The 21,052-nt window shown below is 37.2% G+C and overlaps 1 protein-coding gene and 1 long non-coding RNA gene across 5 annotated transcripts in view; one reads left to right on the top strand and one right to left on the bottom strand.

Moving 5' to 3' along the window:
* Positions 1-21,052, top strand: part of NR6A1 (nuclear receptor subfamily 6 group A member 1) — a 225,035-nt gene that overhangs the window by 53,632 nt on the left and 150,351 nt on the right. The window lies entirely within an intron of this gene.
* Positions 1-21,052, bottom strand: part of LOC121473364 — a 73,180-nt gene that overhangs the window by 13,940 nt on the left and 38,188 nt on the right. The window contains exon 3 of one of the 2 annotated variants that reach the window (XR_005983145.1): positions 10,557-11,049. The exons of the other annotated variant lie outside the window; for it this stretch is intronic. This is a non-coding gene — a long non-coding RNA (uncharacterized LOC121473364). Of the gene's footprint in view, positions 1-10,556; positions 11,050-21,052 lie in introns of those variants that run through there. 2 annotated transcript variants of the gene reach the window in all.

Raw genomic sequence — 21,052 nt, 5'->3', positions numbered from 1 at the left:
CCTGAGGTCACTTCCTGAGCCAAAGGTAGATGCGCAACCGCTAAGCCACCCGGGTGTCCCTATATGTGAGAGTTTATTTCAGGGCTCCATATCCTGTTCCATTTGTCTGTATGTCTACTTTTATGCCAGTACCACACTGTTTTGATTACAATAGCTTTGTAGTTAAGTTTTGAAATCAAGAAGCCATACATTTTTTGTAGATGCTATTTATCAGTATGAGGAAGTTCCTTGTATTCCTGTTTGCTAAGAGTCAAAGCCTGGGTTAAGAGATTCTTAACCTCAGGCCATACTACCTCCAAAAGATTTTTATTTAACTCATTATTTTGGATACATTCAATTTATTTTGTGTGAATCTATTTTTTGTGTAGCCATAAACCAACTAGTTAGTTTTCTAGGTTAGTTTGAGTAGTCTTTTATTTCAAACTTTAAGTCACTATCTAGTGGTGGTCTTCTGGAAGGAAGCACTTGTGGTAGTGCATTGAGATTTATTCCCACTTAGTCCACAAGGTGGCAACAGGCCCTAACTGAAGAACCAAGAACAAGGAATCAGACTGAAAAATAAAAGAAAGTGCTTATAAATTTCGTAATTAAACGACAAAAACCAAGATTTTCTGATAAGTAATACTGCTAAACCTTAGAATTTGAGAGAAAGAATGAACCTTTAGCTCATTCTAAAAGCATGCATGAAAACTCTAAAATATGTTGGAACCCATTTTGCCCCCTCCTTTTCCTTTCAGACTTCAAAATCGTGACTTATTCAGTGGCTATCCAGTTGTTTTACTTTGAATATTGGGGGGAGGGAGGAGTAAGGTGAGAGAGCCAACCATTAATGCAAAGAGATCTGAGTTTGGGGGTAGAGACAAGAAGGATATGCACTTATATCTGAGAGTTGAAAATCTACTTCTAAGAAAATGCAAGAAGAGGTATTAATGGCTCCATGTTGTCCTTTGAGTCCGAGACTCCTTTCCTTGGGCGAAAAAGAAAAAGGCCTTTTTTAATGAATGTTACAGTCTAATGTGTGGGCTTTTCTTATAAAAATGGAAATTGGGGGGAAAAATGGAAATTGGGAGAACAGAGATATTCCTGGTTAAGGAATTAAGATAATGATGAAAGAAGAAAGTCTGTTAAGGGGATATGAGATTCCAGGAAGTCATGGGCAGAATATATGGGGTTCAGATTATATGAGGTGAGTTTCTAATGCTCCTTAAGGTAGTTCAGAGAAAAAGTTTGGGAAGATTGCTAGGCTGGAAGTAATGTGACCTGATAACCTAGAGTAGCTTGCTTGGTTATAGCACTGATGACTCCTTTTTTGACCTCAGCCAACTTAGGCAGAACCACATTACCTACTTAACCTTACTGTTCCTGTTTTCTATTGGATATGGAATGTTATGCACAAATAAATTTGGGGTCAGGATGATAAATGTGCTTTAGCAATTGAGGTATGACTCCTATTTCAAACATGACATGTACACATCAAAGTCTAATTACTAGAAAATTTAAAGTAAGGATAGTGTTGATGCAGTTCCCATCATCATACACAACATGTATCAAACTGATTTGAAAATAACATTGCTAGGTGTGTCTAGCATCAGTCGGTTGAGTGCCTGACTCTCGGTTTCAGTTCAGGTCATCATCTCATGGGTTGAGAGATCAAGCCCTAAGGCAGGCTCTGCGCTGGGAAGGAGGTGGGAGTTTGCTTGAGATTATCTCCCTCTGCCCTTTTGTACAAGTGTGTTGAGTGCTGTCTCTCTCTCTCAAATAAATCTCTGAAAATGACATTGCTGAATGACCCATAGCTGAAGATTAAAAAGCAAGAATAGTAGCAATTGAAAACTACCACTAATTCCTTCAGCAGTGATATTGGAGTTCTGAGAACTGCAAGACTTCCAACTGATTTTATATGTGTAGTAGGGTTTTTGCAACATTGTCACCCATTTTGTAGCAGCCAGGCTTTTTAGTGGAATACTGAAGAGTCTTCTTAATTTTAGTTCATAAACAGAATTTTATTAACAGTTAACAAGTTACTTAAAATAGCCTTTTTTTTTTTCTTTTAGAGATTTCATTTATTTATTCATGAGAGACACACACACACACAGAGAAGCAGGCTCCATGCAGGGAGCCTGACATGGGACTCATCCCGGGTCTCTAGGATCACGCCCTGGGGTGAAGGCGGCACTAAACCGCTGAGCCACTGGGGCTGCCCTTAAAATAGCCTTTATTCATAAGTAGAAATGAAATTGAACATCAGCCATTCATATGGTAAATGAATGTTGGATTAATTCACCACAAGGATCCTGTAACTTCCTATCTTTAGAATCCTGGAGCTAAAAGATTGGGAAGGAAGAGGAGAAGGTAGAAAAATAGAGGCTAGCTAGAAGGAGGCTCAGTCCAATGGGCCTTTGGAGCTAGGTGTGGATTAGAATAAGAGTGTTCTTCTGAGAATTAAAGCAAAATCTGACCATTTTATGTGTATGAATATGTGTGGTCATTGTTGTATCCACAGATATTTATAATAATAGCTCTAATATTGTTGATAGAATTATTCCTCATAATGTGATCAGTCCTATTGACAATTACTATTTGTTATGTGAATCTAAAACCAAATGATTCTTCTGGGAATTGTTTTTCCTTATGTTGAATGGAGTAGATCTGTGTAATTGAGAAGGAAATAAAATCCTTTATGTAATGATTTTTGTGCTGGGACTTTTGTTGATTTGTTTGGCGTCTGGATTATTTAGCACCTTAGTTGTCCAGGAATCTGTCAACATAACTAAGATGCAGTAAAAGCCAAACCATAAATGTAACTTTTATCAAAATAACCTAAGCTGTGATATTTAGTCTCTATCTCTGTCCCTTTCCCCCTTTTTCTGTTAGAGGTTTTGTTTGACAAAAACTTAAAATGCTTTATAACCTTTCCTAAGAGTAATGATAATTTTGGCCCTTGATTATAATTCACTAATAAGATATTACATTCTCTTCACATAAATTTGATAAATGTGATTTTTGACCAGTTAGTTTCAACCTCTGACTTTTGTTTCTTTTTTTTTTTTTTCAAACAAATTGGTAAAAATATCAGTAAGCAAATAAATCTTATAAGCGACATTGGTAAATGTAAAACTGATCCTAGAAATGCAGGTGAAAGACGACAGGATCATTTTAAAAACTTCAGAATTACAATAGGACTAGAAACAAGTTTTAGAGGAATAGATATTGATTTGGGGAGTTGGTATGGCTGTTCACAAGTTAAGATTATAGTGCTGTCATGTGAAAAGAATACTATCCAGCAGGAATACTGTTGATTAGTCTTCTTAATATGGCTGGTGCCCTTCAGATCTTAAATATCAGTGAAATAATTTTTACCTAATGTTCATAGTGTACACATTTAGTCCATTTAATACTAAAAGAAACTACCTTTAGTGGGGCTTGTTGTGTGTCAAGTGATGTGACAAGGACTTTACTCTCACCTTTTATAATTCCTGTTACAAATTTATGAAGTAGGTAGTGGTTCTCAAGTGAGAAGCTGAGGGTAAAAGGTGAAGATCATACTACCTTTCATTACCTGTTCATCATAGCCAAAGAAAACTCCAGAGCTTCTAGAATAGGATCTAATCTTAGGGGTTTGTAAAGAATCTTGGTGTAGCAAACAAAACAAAACAAAACAAACAAACAAACAAAAAAACATGAGCTGAACACAAGGAGCTTTATAGATTCTAACTAGAGTGTGAGTGATGTGGATTTCTGGGAAATATAAGCTGGTAGCAAGAGAAACCGGAGGTGTTAACTGGAGTAGTTCAGTTGTGAGGAACAGAACACCCACCCCTCTCCCTTAAGCTACTTTGAAATGGGGACACTAGTGGAAAGTACAGGGTTTCTCTTGTGGCCTTTTGAATTTCATGAAGAATTAAGACCAGAATTTCTTTCCCATCTCTTTGTGGTCAAATGGAATCTTATTTTTCCTTTTCTGGTGCCTCTGGTTCATATTTCTTTTTTCCTTCAAACTGATATTCTTTGCATCTGTATCCACTATAGAAAATGGCTGCCTCTGCTCTGCCTTGTCATGTCTTTCCAGCACCCATGCCCTACACAGGCTAACTGAAGCATTTGTGTTCAAATTTTTTTTCCCCTTTTAAAAATTTGTTTGTTTACTTGGAGAACATGTGCAAGTGGGGAGGGGCAGAGAAGAGGGAGAGAAAAATCCAAGTAGACTCCTCACAGAGTGAGGAACCCGACACGGCTCCATCCCACAACCCGGAGATCAGATTTGAGCCAAAATCAAGAGTTGGATGCTTAACTGACTGTACCACCCAGGCACCCCTGTGTTCAAATTTTAAATGCTCAGGAAAGAAGATAAGCCCAGCTTGAGTTAGTGTCCATTTGTCCTGTCAGGGGCTATAGCCCATTGACTATTTAGTAGAAGGTACAAATATATTTTAAGGAGAATATGAATAGAATAGACAAATTGTCAGACATGATGGAGGTTTTCTAAATTCACCGTCAAGTCCAGCATTGAGGGACAGTGGCAGGGCAAATTCAGGGGCATGGTTGATTACTAATTATTTGTCAGCCCTGGGGTAGGAAGGCATGGGGAGGTGACAAATGAAGTGAAAATCCGGGCATTAGGTGATGCCTGAAGTTTGGCAAGTAGAATAGATAATTTCAGACTAACCAGTTATTGTCTGGGAGTACAAAGTATCTAAGACTCAGGACTTTGGGTCTTGAGATGGTAATGACCAGAGGGGCCGAGAGTTAAGCCCAGGCTAGTAAGCAAGGGACCCATGAGATGGACGCTTAGGCATGCCGATGGGTTTAACTGCGGTGGGCAGGGCCAGCTGTAACACTCAGTGTCCTTTGTGTAGGACCTATTTAATACCTATTTGGTGACAAGATTTGAGGCTGTCTATGTACTCTTGTCTTAACCATGATTGGCTTTAGGACTGTTGAGATTGTATATACATCTACAGAGTACTAGTGACTGCAATAGTTAGGGCTTTTGGGAGGTGGGAACTGAAAATAACTACCTGATATTCAAATTTTTGTATTATTGTCTTCTGGAATTGAAAATAATTGCAATATTCCGAGTAACTTTATTCCTTTGCTTTCCCCAGGGAAATTTTTTCTCTTACGTATTTTTTTGGAATTGAGTTGTATTTGAACAGTTTAGGTATTTCCTATTTCCTAATTTCCTAAATAATTTCCTAATTAGGAATTAGGCACGTGGGTCTAATTCCAGGAAAATAGATTGGATTTCAGACTGTTTGGCTTTACCAAGGTTAGGATTTTTTTTTTTAAGATTTTTTTATTTATTTATGATAGATAAAGAGAGAGAGAGGCAGAGACACAGGCAGAGGGAGAAGCAGGCTCCATGCCGGGAGCCTGATGCGGGACTCGATCCCGGGACTCCAGGATTGCACCCTGGGCCAAAGGCAGGAGCCAAACTGCTGAGCCACCCAGGGATCCCCAAGGTTAGGATTTTATTAGGAGATTTATAAAAACGTATCTGAGGAGGAGATTCATTTCTGGTATGAGTGAGTGAGCAGGTCAACAAATCCTGCCCCCCAAAAGCAACTATAAAGCTGGAAAAAACTGTCAGAAACAATTATAGGCTTTTAACAAGTTGAGAAATGTTTATTCATGAAAACCACTGAATTTTACATAAAACGCATTTGTGATCTTGCCCAGGATAGCTCCTGTTTTTTCAACTATGATAGTGTAGTAGTTCAACTAGGGTGGGTTGGTTGTGAAAATCAGCAGCTTTACTACTCCTGTGGGAGGGGACTCACTTGACTTGGAATATTATCAATTAAAAGTGATGATCTTGGTGGCAAGTGAAATAAGGAGAGCCAAGCAACTCTACTAGCCTAAGGTTACAGTCCTGTTTGGGGCAAACAGTGGAGCAGACTAGACAGGGCTTTAATAGAAAGATCTGGGAGGTAATGCAACTACAGGGAGTTGGATAAGCTCTCCTTATATCCTGGGTTGCTTGGAGGCTTCATGCACAGTTAGAAACCAGTGCAACCCAAGCCACCTACACATTTTGGCCATGCAAAGGAAGTGTGAGAAAGCCCAGCAAAAGGTAAAGTTTATAGTAGACGTGAAGGCCTAAAATGAGAATGTGCTCCCTATCCCAACCACAGGTCCATCAACAGAATAAAAGGGCTCAAGGTGAGCACCACCTCTGGCCAGTCAGTAAGTTATGCAGATAGAGGGGTAGTGCTTAGAAGCCAGGCTTCAAAATAAAAACAAGGGAAAAAATCCTGAGCCATCAGGCACCATACATTGTAGGAGAGAAAGATTTTACAAATTTATTCCTGAAAAGTTGGTAAAAACAAGAACAAAATCCCACCATCATCACAAAACCTTAATTGGGAAAAATTCAGAATCTACAATTATCAGTAGTACCTTACTTTAAATGTTTAGTATTCAACAGAAAAGTTAAAATTTAAGACATGCAAAATAACCTATACTCAGAGAGAAAAATCAGTCAGTAGAAACTGTCTTTAGTGATCTCAAATGCAGGATCTGGCACACACAGACTTCAAAGCCTCTATTAGAGATGTTTCAGTGAAATAAAGGGAATCCTTTTTATAAAGGATTAAAGGAAACATGATAATGACTCAATGAATAGAGAATCTCAAAGAGAAATTTTAAGAGAAAATGAAAGTGCTTGATTTGAAAATTATAACTGAAATGAAAAATTAACTAGGACGGACTCAACAGATTTAAGATGGCAGAAGAAAGATTATTGGTGAACTTGTCACCAATAGGCTGTTAGGTCAATAATTATAAAGAACAGAAAAAAGCTTGAACAATGAACAGAGCCTCTGAGATCTGTGGGACAACATCAGATCTACACCTAAGAGTATACATACATAAAAGGAGAGGAGTGAGAGAGCAGCAGAAAAGATTATTAGAAGAAATAGTGGCCAAAATTTGCTTTCCACATTTGAGGAGAAGCATTCATCTACAGATCCAAGAAGCTTGATAAACCCAAGCATGATAAACCCATATGAGAGTCAAATTGTTGTAAGACAAAGAGAAAAATCTTGAAAACAGCAAGAACAGAATGATTAATCACATACAAGGGAATAACACTAGAATTTATGGCTGCCTTCTCATCAGAAGCAAGGAAATCTGAAGAGAGTGGGATGACATAGTAAACACGTGGAGAAAAAAACATTAACCAAGATTTCTTTATCTAGCAAAACTCTTCTTCAGAAATAAAGGCAAAATAAAGACATTCTCACATAAAAAGGGGAGAGGATTTGTTGATAGCAGACCTGCCTTAAAATACTAATGGAAGTCCTTAAAGCTGAGAGGAAGTGACAGCAGATGGTCACTTGAATCTATAAGAAGAATGAAGAACATTGGAAATGGTAAGTATATAGGTAAATATAACTATTTTTCTTATTCTTTTAATTTTTAGGATTAAAGCAATAATTATAATACTATATTACTGAGTTTATGACACATATATAGTAAAAACAAAAGAGATGGAATAGGAGATATATTGGAGCAAATTTCTGTATTTCCTGGAGTTAAGTTAGATTGTGATAAGTAAAAGATACATATTGTGATATCTAGAGCAACCACAAAGAAAAGAACAAAAAATAATTGTGAAAAAGTCAATAGAGGGATTAAAATGGTGTATATATATATATATAGAAATATTTCACACACAAAAAGATAGCAATGGAGGAAAAGAGGTTAAAGACAAAGACATGAAACAAAACCAGTAAAATAGTATACATAAATCCAGCCATGTCAAAAATTATATCAAATGTGAATGGACTAACTGCCTATTCAAAAGGTGTAGGTATTGTCAATCTGGATAAAAAAGCAAGATGCAAATTTATGCTGTCAATAGAGACATACTCTAGATTTAAAGACACAAATAGGTTAAAAGTAAAAAGATGCTAAAAAATAGATCATACAAACAGTAACCATAGGAGAGCTGGAGTGACTATATTAATAACATATAAAATATAGTTTAAGAAATAACACTAGAGAAAGAGGGACATTTCATAAGGACAAAAGAGTCAATAAACGGAAATATAACAATTATAAAAATATACCTAACAGCACCAGAATATCTGAAACAAAAACAGGAATTAAGAGAAATAAACTCAATAATAATATAGATTTCAGTACCCCACTCTCAATAATTGATAGAACTAGACAAAATTAGCAAGATTATAGAAGACAACGCAGGCAACCAACTCATTTATTGAATACTCTATGCAGAATATACATTTTTTTTAATATACATTTTTTGAGTGTACATGGAATAGTTTAAGAATATTCTGGGCCATAAAATAAGTCTTAATTATTTTTACAGATTGAAATCCTACAAGATACGTTTTATGACCACAACAGAATTAGAGATCTATAACAGAAAGATATTTAGGATATCTCCAAATATTTGAAAGTAAACCAAATTACTTACAAATAACCCATAGGTCAAAGAAGAATCCTAAGGCAAATATAGACTAAATGGAGGCAAATGTTTGACTAAATGAAAAGGAAAATATTTCATTGAATGCAGCTAAAACAGTGCTTATATGAAATTTTATAGCTTTTAAATTTACAACTATATGAGGAAAGAAGAAAGGGTCTCAAGCATTAACCTAAGCTTCCACCTTGTACCACACTAGATAAAGATGGGGTGCCTGGGTGGTGCAGTTGGTTAAGCATCTGACTCTTGGTTTTGGCTCAGGTTGTGATCTCAGGAAGGTGAGATTGAGCCTGGCTGGCATAGGGCTTCACAGTCTACATGGAATCTGCTTAAGTTTTCCTCTCAATCTCCCTCTACCAAATAAATAAATCTTAAAGAAAAGAAACTAGATAAACCCCAAATCAAGATGATCATTTTGGGATTTTAAGAAAATATTAATATGGAATAATACAGAGGTCAGCAAACTATGACGTGGGACAGCTATTTTTTTTAAATAAAATCATTAAATAAAGAATTAAAAATAAAACTGTCTTTATACATAGATGATATAATGCCATATTTAAGTAATTCACAACAGACTAGAAACAAATAGAACTAATTGACTTTAGCAAGGAAATCACTCCAAAGAAACAAAAAAGATTGTAAGAGAAAATTATGAATAACTTTTTCTCAACAAATTAGACAACTTAAATGGAGTGGACAAATTCCTAGACACAAATGCCTAAGGCACAAATTACTAAAACTAACTCAAGAGGAAATACATAAATGAATAGATCTGTAACAACTAAAGAATTAAACCAGTAATTTAAAACCTTACTGCAAAGAGAAGCCCAGGCCCAGTGGCTTCACTGGCGAATTAACAATTAAAGAAACGTTTTCTGTATCTGTAACAATGAAAGAAAATGAATCAGTAATTAAAAATCTTGGGATCCCTGGGTGGCGCAGTGGTTTGGCGCTTGCCTTTGGCCCAGGGCACGATCCTGGAGACCCGGGATCGAATCCCACATCAGGCTCCTGGTGCATGGAGCCTGCTTCTCCCTCTGCCTATGTCTCTGCCTCTCTCTCTCTCTCTGTGACTATCATAAATAAAAAAAAAAAAAAAAAAAAAAATCTTACTGCGAAAGAACCCCAGGCTTAGTGGCTTCAATGGTGAATTCTGTCAAACATTTAAAGAAGCACTAAAACTAATCCTCCACAAACTTTTAGAAAGTTAGAAGAGGAAGGAACACGTGGCAACTCATTTTATGAGGACCCAATTCCCCTGATAACAAAGCCAGACAAAGATATAAGAAAACTGCAGAACAGTATCCTTTATGAACATAGACACAATAATCTTTAATAAAATATTAGCTAACTAAATTTAGCAACATAGAAAATGGATTATATACCATGATCAATTGGGTGTTATCCCAGGCATGCAAGATTGGATTAAAATGTATATACCAACATAAACATACCAAGGGTCAGCAGATGTTCTCTTAAAAGGCTAGTTGGTAAATATTTTAGGCTTTTGGACCATTACGGTTTCTGTTGAAACTACTCAGCTCTGCTGTTATACTACAAAAACAGCCGTAGACAAGATGTAAATTTAAATAAGTGGATGTGCCTATATTTCAGTAAAACTTTACCAAAATAGCTAGTTCACAGGTCATAGTTTGCTATCATATAATAAACCATGCTGATAAAAGGTGTCTTTTTAGATTTATTTATTCATGAGAGACAGAGAGAGAGGCAGAGACATAGGCAGAGGGAGAAGCAGGCTTCATGTGGGGAGCCCGATGTGGGACTTGATGTGGGACTCGACCCTGGACTCCAGGATCGTACCCTGAGCCGGAAGGCAGACACTTAACCGCTGAACCACCCAGGTGTCCCCTAATAAAAGTTTTTGTTTTTTTTTTTAAGTAGTTTTTACCCCACAGCTTGGTTAGACTCAGTCACTTCTTTTTTTTTTAAGATTTTATTTATTTATTCATGAGAGACACAGACAGAGGCACAGACAGAGGCAGAGGGAGAAGCAGGCTCCATGCAGGAAGCCTAATGTGGGACTTGATCCCCAGTCTCCAGGGTCACGCCCTAGTCCAAAGGCAGGCGCCAAACAGCTGAGCCACCCAGGGATTCCCCCCTAATAAAAAGTTTTTAAAGAAAATCCCACATGATCATCTCAGTAGACACAGAAAAAGCATTTGATGTAATCGAACACTCCTTCCTGACAAAATCTAACAACAAACCAGGAAGAGTAGGCAATTTCACCTTGATAAGGGGCATCTGTAAAATCCTAAAGCTAATGTAATACTTAATGGTGAAATATGAAGGCTCTTCTAAAATTGGGAACACGGCAAGTAAGAATATCCACTCTTTTTTTTTTTTTTTAAGATTTTATTTATTTATTCATGAGAGACACAGAGATAGGCAGAGACAGGCAGAGGGAGAAGCAGGCTCCATGTGGGAAGCCCGATGTGGGACTCGATCCCAGGACTCCAGGATCACGCCCCAAGCCAAAAGCAGAAGGTCAACCACTGAGCTACCCAGGCGTCCCAAGAATATCCACTCGTAAGTCCACTCTTAGTGCAATGGGGTGAGGGTGTGGGGGGAGGCATCTAAATTGGAAAGAGTTAAAAATGTTTTATACATAGACGACCTAATCCTCTATATATACCTAAGTAATTCACAAAAAAGCAAAAACAGATCTGAGTTTAAGCAAGGTTACAGGATACCAGATCAATACACAAAAAATTTTTTTTTTTTTTTGTATACTAGCAATAATCCAGAAATGAAAGTAAGGAAAAGAATTCGATTCATGATTGGCATCAAAAGAATAACATACATAGGAATAAATTTAACAAAAGAAGTAATAAGATTTGTACACGAAAAACTAAAATATTATTGAGAAGTTTTAAAAGAACTAAAAAAGTGGAGAGACATTCCATCTTCATGGACTACAAGTCTAAACGTTGTTAAAATGATAATTATCCTCAATTTGATGTATAGATTCAATGTAATCTCTCTACAAAAAAATTCCAACTGAATACTTTTTTTTTTTTAAGATTTTATTTATTTTTTCATTAGAGAGAGAGAGAGAGGTAGAGACACACAGGCAGAGGGAGAAGCAGGCTCCATGCAGGGAGCCCGATGTGGGACTTGATCCAGGGTCTCCAGGGTCACACCCTGGGCCAAAGGCAGGTGCCCAACCCCTGAGCCACCCGAGCTGCCCCAACTGAATACTTTAAAGAAATTTAAACCTAAAATTTCTGTGGAGATGCAAAGGTCCTGAAGTAGTCAATGAAATTTTGAGAAAGCATGATTTCAGAAACTACCATAAAGTAATTATAATCAAGACAGTGTGATATATTGGTTTAAGGATGGGTACTAGAACTGGGTTGAGGGTTCAGAAATATATCCTTACATATATGGTGAGTTGATTTTTGACACAGGTACTAAGACAATTCAGCAGGGTAGGGGGAGAGTAGTTTTTTCAGCAAATGATGCTGGGAAATTGGGTATCAGCATGCAGAAAAAAAAAAAAAGAACTCAGGCCTTTAATTTATACTAGACAAAAAATTAACTCAAAGTGGATCATACACATAAATTTAAAACTACGAAATTTCTTTTTTTTTTTTTTAAGATTTTATTTATTTATTCATAGACGCAGAGAGAGAGAGAGGCAGAGGGAGAAGCAGGCTCCATGCAGGGAGCCTGATGTGGGACTCGATCCCCGGTCTCCAGGATCGCACCCCAGGCTGCAGGCGGCGCCGAACCGCTGCGCCACCGGGGCTGCCCAAAACTACGAAATGTCTTGAAGAGTATCTGTGACTTTGGGTGTCCTCACGAGTGGCACAAGCTATTAAAGAAAAATTTGATAAGTTGGCTTCATTAAAATGTAAAAACTTTTGCATTTCAAAAGACATGATTAAAAAAGTGAAAAGACAAGCTCCAGAGAGAAAGATTTGCATATCTGATAAAGGAGTGTCCAAAACATATAAAGAACAAGATCTTACAAATCAGAAGACAAACAAGCTGGTTTTAAAACTTATTTTTTTTAAATAAAAATTACTTTTTGTTGTAGGACTCTATTTACGTGCAATAACTAGGCAAATTCATAGAGAGAGTAGACTAGGGGAAGTGGTCAAAGTGTGGAATGGATAGTTATTTAATGGGTAAATTTTGAAAATATTCTGGAAGTGGATAGTGGTGGTGGTTGCACAGCCTTTTGAATTTAATGCCACTGAATTGTACACTCAAAAATGTTTAAAATGTTATTACAATAAAAATAAATGAAAAAAACCAAAAACATGAGTTAAAAGAACAGACATTTATTTTATCACATAAAAAAGATGTTTAACATCCTGTTAATTATTAGGGAAATCAAGTTAAATTCATAATGAATTTCTACTATATACCTTCTGGAGTGGCTATCGTCAAAAAAACTATAAAAACGTGTTGGTAAGGATGTATAGGAACTGGAAACCTTGTGCATTGCTATGAGAATATAAAATGGTATAGTCACTTTATTTTTTTATTTTCTATTTGATTTGACTTTTATTTCTCTGAATTCATATCTTGAGGTTTTACAAAGTAAATAATACAAAACTGCATAAGAATATTTTGGGCAGCTAGAAAACATCATCACTGGTAATATGCTTTACTTTCAATCCAAATACTAATATATGGAATATTTTTTCCAGCTTTATGTAGGTATCATTGACAAGTAACATTGTATAAATTTAAGGTGTCCAATGAGTTGACTCCGTATCCTTACATATTACAAAATGATTACCACTATAGCATTAGCTAACCTCTTCATCATGTCATGTAATGACCCTTTCTTTTTTGTGATGAATATTTTAGATCTGTCCTCTTGCCAACTTTAAAATATATTATACTTTAGTATTTTATAGCTTAATATTACTTTAGTCTTATTAACTATAATCACCATTCTGTCTTGCCAGAATTTGTCTGTCTTATAGGTATAGTCACTTTAGAAGTCAGTTTGGCAATATCATTAGGTTAAACATAGGGGCGCCTGGGTGGCTCAGTCGGTTAAGCATCTGACTCTTGATTTTGGCTCAAATTGTGATTTCAGTGTGTGAGATTGAGCCCTGTGTCATGCTCCACATTGGGTATGGAGCCTGCTTAAGATTCTCTCTCTCTCCCTCTGCCCTTCCCTCCCTACTCTCTTAAAAAAAAAAAAAAAGTTAAATAGAAACTTACCATATGATGCAGCAGTTTCATTCCTAGGTATCTACCCAAGAGACATATAAATGTATGTCTACACAAAAACTTGTATATGAACATTTATAGCAGCATTATTTATAATAGTCAAAATCTAGAAACAATCCAAATGTCCATTAGCTGGTAAAGGCATAAACAAAGTGTGGAATATCCATATAATGGAATGCTATTCAACAGTAAAAAAGAATGAACTACTAACATATGCTACAACAGGAATGCACTTCAAAAATATGCTAAGTGAAAGAAATCAGACTCAAAAGACTACATTTTACATGATTCTATTTATATGAAATATCTAGAAAAGGCTAATTTATAGAGACAGGATGCAAATCAATGGTTGGTCTAAAGGTAGGAGTGGAGATTGATTGGACACAGGCTCAAAGGGAGTTTTTCAGTGATACTGTTCTAAAATTGGATTGCAGTGATAGTTGCACAATTCTACAAATGAGTAATATAGAAGTCATTGTACATTTACAAGTGGATTCATTTTATGGTATACAAATTAAACCTAGATAAAACTGTAAAACTAAAAAGTACCTAAGATTAGTTGGAGACTTTTGGATAAACCAGTGTTTTGTGAGATTTTTGGAGAAAATGGTTTTAAGTGATGTCCTATTGATTTGTGTGATATCTCAGATTAGTCTTTCACTTGGAGACATATACCATCCCTGTTCCCAAAGCCTTACCCTGTGCCCTGCTTCATAAAAGTCCATCAGAAAGACCTTTCTCTTTGTTTGGGAGAACTGACTCAACTGTTTGGAATGTGGCTCTCATGGACTATTTAGGCAGATGATACAGAAAAATGCCTTCTTTCAGCACCAGGTTATAGATCAATCCCAGCTAGACATCTTGCAAATATGTGCTGCTGATTGAAAAGCAGGTGAGAATTTGAGGAATGAAGATCTTGTCTACTGAAAGAGGAGAGCCCGTGGAGTGGTACCATCACATACTAGGATGCTTTGGGTTATATTGCTATGTGCTATTCATAGTGCATTTTCACTGTTTTTTTTTTTTTTTAATACTGGTTTGGTAAATTCTTATTTTATTTTATTTATTTATTTTTTCATTTATTTGTGATAGTCACATCAGCCTCAGAGAATGAAAATGAAGGAAATTCCAGCCTACTTCTGTTCTCTCAGGCTGTATCTCAATAGGACCCAGCTGGATCTTGTGATCCTGTATCTTGGCAAGGAGCCTGGCATGGAGTAGACACTCAGTACATGTTTGTCAAATGAATTTCCTTACAATCTCTGGCACAGTTATATTTATAACTCAGGAAATGGTCTGCTCTTTGAACCAAGTACTGGATACCTTTAAACCATCTGTGCCATGATTACAGTTCCAACCCAGGTATAATTTTAATAACTACCAGGTTATCGGGTATGTCCTTGATTAGTATACTTGCTATAGAATACTTTTCTTCAGACTAAATCTACTGACAACATGTACAATCAGTCAAAATCACATCCCCCCTCTGCTCCTCTGCTCCTGTGTAAAACAGGAGAGTTTAAAAGAAGTGGTTTAGGATAAGGAGTCAGAAAACTTGAATTTAATGGGACACGTGAGTGGCTCAGAGGTTGAGCATCTGCCTTTGACTCAGGGCCTGATCCCAGCCCCAGGGTAGAATCCCACATCGGGCTCCCCGCAGGGAGCCTGCTTCTTCCTCAGCCTGTCTCTGTCTGTCTCTCCTGAATAAATAAATAAAATCTTAAAAAAAAATTTGAATTTAAATCCAACTCTGCCAAGTTGTGTGCTCTTAGACAAGTGAGTCACTCTGTAAGCCTTCCTTCTCTGTAAAATGGAGACTAAGGATACCTCTCTTATCTCACAGGATTATTTTGAGGCCTCAGCAAAAAAACCAAAACAAACAAAAAAAACAGTGAGGGATCCCTGGGTGGCGCAGCGGTTTGGCGCCTGCCTTTGGCCCAGGGCGCGATCCTGGAGACCCAGGATCGAGTCCCACATCGGGCTCCCGGTGCATGGAGCCTGCTTCTCCCTCTGCCTGTGTCTCTACCTCTCTCTCTCTGTGTCTCTCATGAATAAATAAATAAAATAAATCTTTGCTTTTAAAGAAAAGACATTTAAAAATAATTTTTCTTAATGGTTTAGTTTATGCTTATTGCTAAACACTTGGAAGACATAGATGAGTTCTAAATAATAAACATAAAAATCACTTTTAATTCTACAACTTAGAGATTTCAGTGATTAACATTTTTGCTTCCAGTCTGCTTTTTACTTCCTATCAGCCAGTGTTTGCTTGTGCATGTGTGTGTCTGTGCACATACACGCAATTTTAGTATTTTGTTGTGTCAGGCTCTGTGTGAAATAATTTACATGTGTTCTTCTCAAGTAGCCTTGTGAAGCAAATACTGTTACCATATCTCCTATTTACAGATGAAACAGATTTCAAGGTAAGTGACTTGTCCATGTTTACATAGTTGATAAGTCACGTAGCAGGAATTTTTACCCTTACTTAGCTCAAGCTCTTCACCACTCTTCACCACTACCTTTCCAGAAATCTATTTTCTTCTGTGACTGTCACTCCAAGATTGTTCTCTACAACACTTATCAGTAGCTGTTCTTTCATTCATTCTTTCATTCATTTATAAATATTTTATTTATATCTTTATTCATGAGAGACACAGAGAGAGGCAGAGACACATCTGTTCCCTCCACATCTCCTGGCTTCTGTTGCAGTCCAGGTGCATGGTTTGTGTTCGATAAAAGAAAATTCTTTTTCTTTCTGTACTTAGCTTATTCACTCTTAGCTTTATGCTTGTAAATCACAAATGTGCATCCTCTTTTCAAAAAATGAACTTCTCTTTTTTCCATTTTGAAATTGTTCATTAGTGCACTCCAGGCTCCTAATCTAGTTGAGAAAGGCACCATTTTTAACTCCTTGATATCTTTTCTGTTTAAGCTGATTCCTTGGAAGGTGAATCTGGTCTATTGATCTAGAAAGATGGCCACAATATTTTAAGTGAAAAAAGCTTCCAGTACAATATGTATAGTTTGGGCTATTTTCTCTAACTACAGATGTGTGTATTTTCAACATTTCTGGTATTTATATATGGGAGGGTATTTTTTTTTAAAGACTTTATTTATTCATAGAGACACACAGAGAGAGGCAGAGACACAGGCAGAGAGAGAAGCAGGCACCATGCAGAGAGCCTGACATGGGACTCGATCCAGGGTCTCCAGGATCACACCCTGGGCTGCAGGCGGTGCTAAACCGCTGCGCCACCGGGGCTGCCCTATATGGGAGGGTATTATACATGCAACAGGATGATGTGAGGGGGGCCAGTTAGTGGACCTTAATTTTCTCTCTTTTGAATGACTTTTTCAGTGATTACATAGTACCAAAAAAGAAAACAAATCTATTTGGAAAAACAGAAAATTACCAAAAACAAAAGAAAAATGCCTTTTGGAGATATCCTTTCTATTCTTTCCACTCCTGCAGCCTCAGTTTTAGTTCATTTCATTTGTGGAACATCTCTCTCTCTCTCTCTCTCTCTCTCTCTCTCTCCCCCTGTCTCTGACTCTGTCTCTTTTCACATTTCTCTTCCTTTCCTTCTGCTTCATATACTTGGTCAGTCTTCCCAAAGTCTTGCTTTCATTATCTCTTTTTGGAGCTCAGTGCTTAAAGTGGCTCCTTGTTGCACTAATTCTGAATATTTCTGCCTGGCTCACAAGGTCTTCTGTCATTTGTCCTTATACCTTTTCAGTGCTGTTCTTCATGACTCCCTAACACAATCTCTGAACTATTCTGCTTATGTTCCCTGTACATGCCACAGGTATTCTCCATTGTGAGTGTTTATTTACAGTCTTAGCTGCAAAAAAATACCCTTAAACACAGAATTGTTTCCCTTCCTGTAGCATTTAGTTTTATCCAAGAGAAACTACATAGGATTTTGGTGGCTGAAATGTGTTATTTTTTATTGGCATATTTAAAGACTATTGATTCTCTGTGTAAATAAGTAAGTGGCGTGCTTATGCTGCAGGTACATTTTTCAAAGAACATGTTGGACAGTCTTTTCTAATGTTTTCAGAAAATTTGAAAGTAATTGGTGGGTGAAAAATAATCACTAGAATGCTTGTTAGAATACAGATTCTAGGGCAGCCCCCGTAGCTCAGTGGTTTACCGCAGCCTTCAGTCCAGGGCGTGATCCTGGAGACTTGGGATTGAGTCCCACATCGGGCTCCCTGCATGGAGCCTGCTTCTCCCTTTGCCTGTGTCTCTGCCTCTCTCTCTGTGTGTGTCTCTCATGAATAAATAAATAAAATCTTTTTTTAAAAAAGAATACAGATTCTAGGACCCTATATCTGGTGTAATATAGAAATCTGCAATTTTTAAAGCAGCCAGTCTAAATGATTCTGATATACAACCAGATTGGGAAGCACTAGCCTGAACCCTTTGTTTTCCCTGAATTCTTGTCATTTTTTTTTAATTTTTCTCTTGCCTTTGATTTTTCTTTTTAGTTCTTGTCTGCTACACCTGTACTTCTGCACTTCTACTTCCTTTCTATCCCTGATTTTGGAAGGCTAACCTGATAAGTCACTTTTCCTACTGCTTTATTTAATTTGACTTTGCTGTGAGAATCTGTTTTTCTCTTAGACTTTTATTTTTTTTAATTTTTTTTATTTTTGATAGTCACACACAGAGAGAGAGAGAGGCAGAGACACAGGCAGAGGGAGAAGCAGGCTCCATGCACCGGGAGCCCGACGTGGGATTCGATCCCGGGTCTCCAGGATCACGCCCTGGGCCAAAGGCAGGCGCCAAACCGCTGCGCCACCCAGGGATCCCTTCTCTTAGACTTATGTGTATGATTAAATTATTGGTGACCAAAGCCTTTGTTTTCCTGTCATTATCATGAAAGATTTAGTGGCTCATCTCATTTTATGTTACAGAAGTCAGAAATGGTACTATATTTTACATTTTGTTTAGAAAAATGTGCATTTTCCATTTCACTTTGGTTATTTTCTTGTTTGAGGGACATGGTTTGCAAAAGTTGGAATGAATGGGCCTTATAGTTTGAGTCAAAAGAGATTAAGCATATCTGAATAATAATAACCAGGGCATTCATACTAAGGCATGGTATATAGTCATTTAAAAGAACCAGTACAAATATGACAAGATTGTTGCAGAAGGCTATTTATAATAGCTGTCTAGTATAGCTGAGTGAAAAAGATTGTACAGCAGTAAATATAAAATGAGCTCATGTTTGTTTAAGCCATCTCCCAAAAGCCCCAGAAAATTATAGATAGGTATTTATCAGTATGTGCATGGATAAGGTCTCTAAAGACTTAAAATGTCTAGTTTATGGTATTTATTATTTTAATGATAAATACTAGATAATATAAGTTTGATTATAACAGGTTCTTAAACTTATTTATTATATTTATAGGTGATTTCCATTAAGGAAATGGAAGATGATGAGGAAAGGGATGTTCAGTTTTTACTTTATATATTTCAGTGTTTGAATTTTAAATAGTATGTGATTTTTTTAGTTTAAAAAATTATGAAAACATTGGTTTTTTAATACTGTGTGATATCAAGCTATACAGTTTGTTCTTCCTATAAAATATCATTTCTTTTGGGCAGCCTGGATGGCTCTATTATGTTTGGTGCTGCCTTCAGCCCAGGGTGTGATCCTGGAGATCCAGGCTCGAGTCCCACATCAGGCACCCTGCATGGAGCCTGCTTTTCCCTCTGCCTGTGTCTCTGCCTCTGTGTGTGTGTGTGTATCTTGTATCTCTCGTGAATAAATAAAATCTTTAATATATATAAAATTTCTTTAACTCTAGAACATCTTCTAAAAATAAGAAAAAGAAAAGCACTAGGAATTTAGAGTGCTTACTTCATATTAAGAACAAAAGAGAGCAAGAGAGGCTTTAGCTGGTGTATTGGAGACAGCATCAGCTTCCACCCAGCACAGTAACTGATGCACTCAGGTGACTCAGCTTTTGCTTCCCTTAGGTTGTTTGGTCCGCAGTTTGCATTCATTGATCAGTGAGTTGATTCAGACTCAAACCCACCGACAGCAATGAATGTTGAGTGCAGCCATCAGTGTTTCCATCTTGGCCCTCCTGAATTCCTGGCTCTTCTTTCCACACGGGTTCTTTGAGGTCTGGGTCTGGTGTGTCTCTCGGTAACCAATGATTGAGGGTCCACATAATGATAGCTAACATTGATACTGGAGCTGAGAGAGTCTTAAAGACAAGAAACTATGGTTCAGAGAATGGAAGGAACTTGTGGAGAAGCTAATAGATAGCTCTGTGACCACACAGGCAGTTCTTGCATACCTGGTAGATGTAAACAAGAGTCAAGGGTCCTGACTCTTCCTCTCTGTTTTGGACTGAGAAATATGAGTGCTTTTCTAGGTAAATTAGCACAGGATATGTTTTGGGTTAAATAATAATAGTAGTTACGTATACTGAATATTTGCCGTGTGCTCGGAATGGTGCAGAGCACTTTAAGTATTAATCTCATTGAATATCAAAACTCCATGAGGCTAAGTGTTCTTATTATCTCCCATTTTATACATGAAAAAAATGGAAACTCAGGTACTTGCCTGTAGTCACATAGCTAGTTAGGGAGTTGAACCAAAATTCCTCCCAGATATCTGACTCCAGACCTGACTTTTTCTTGAATTTAACAAATATTTGAATAAGCATATGTGTGGATAGAAATAGGCAATAGTTGCTTTCAAACAGCTCGTATTCTAATAGGGTTGTCAAAACTTAACCATATTAACTGTAATTGGAGGTAGACTGTGATAAAGGCTGTGCAAGACGTTAGATAGTTGTATGCTACTTTGCTTATTAAATCCTTCTCTTGCCCTTAATTAAAGTTTTGAGGGGATGTGGGAGAAATGAGTGTAAAATACTTAATTGGATTTTGCTCAAGATCAATATATATTTTTAATCTTTCTCCTTGCTATATCCTATTTCTCACCAGAGTGGCATATTTCTAGGAGACATTTTTAAGTACATTAAGTATTACAGTGGAGTTCTCCTTATCTTGTTAAAATGAAACGCTTATTTGTTAAGAACACAACAAAAAGGAAGGAACGATGGGCAATAGAAATAGGGTGAGCTCTTAAAAAATTCACTGGACCACCTTTGGGGGATAGGCAGCAGGACTGGTTCTGGTGATCCTGTGTGACATATGAAGGTACAGCCTGCTCCTTTGCTTCAGGAAATGTAGTGTTGTTTGTAAGGACCCCAAGGTACAGTCAACGGTCGGTGGTTTTTTCAAATCCCAAACTCACCGACAGCGTTGAATGTTCCTTGGAGTCCTCTGAAGGCTGGGTTCTGGCCGTGGCAGCCCTTCTTCAGCCTGTACCCATGTTCCAGGAGCCAATGAGCAGT

Source organism: Vulpes lagopus, chromosome 12 (genome assembly GCF_018345385.1).
Source record: "Vulpes lagopus strain Blue_001 chromosome 12, ASM1834538v1, whole genome shotgun sequence".
NCBI lineage: Eukaryota > Metazoa > Chordata > Mammalia > Carnivora > Canidae > Vulpes > Vulpes lagopus.
This window is presented reverse-complemented; position numbering and strand designations above follow the sequence as displayed.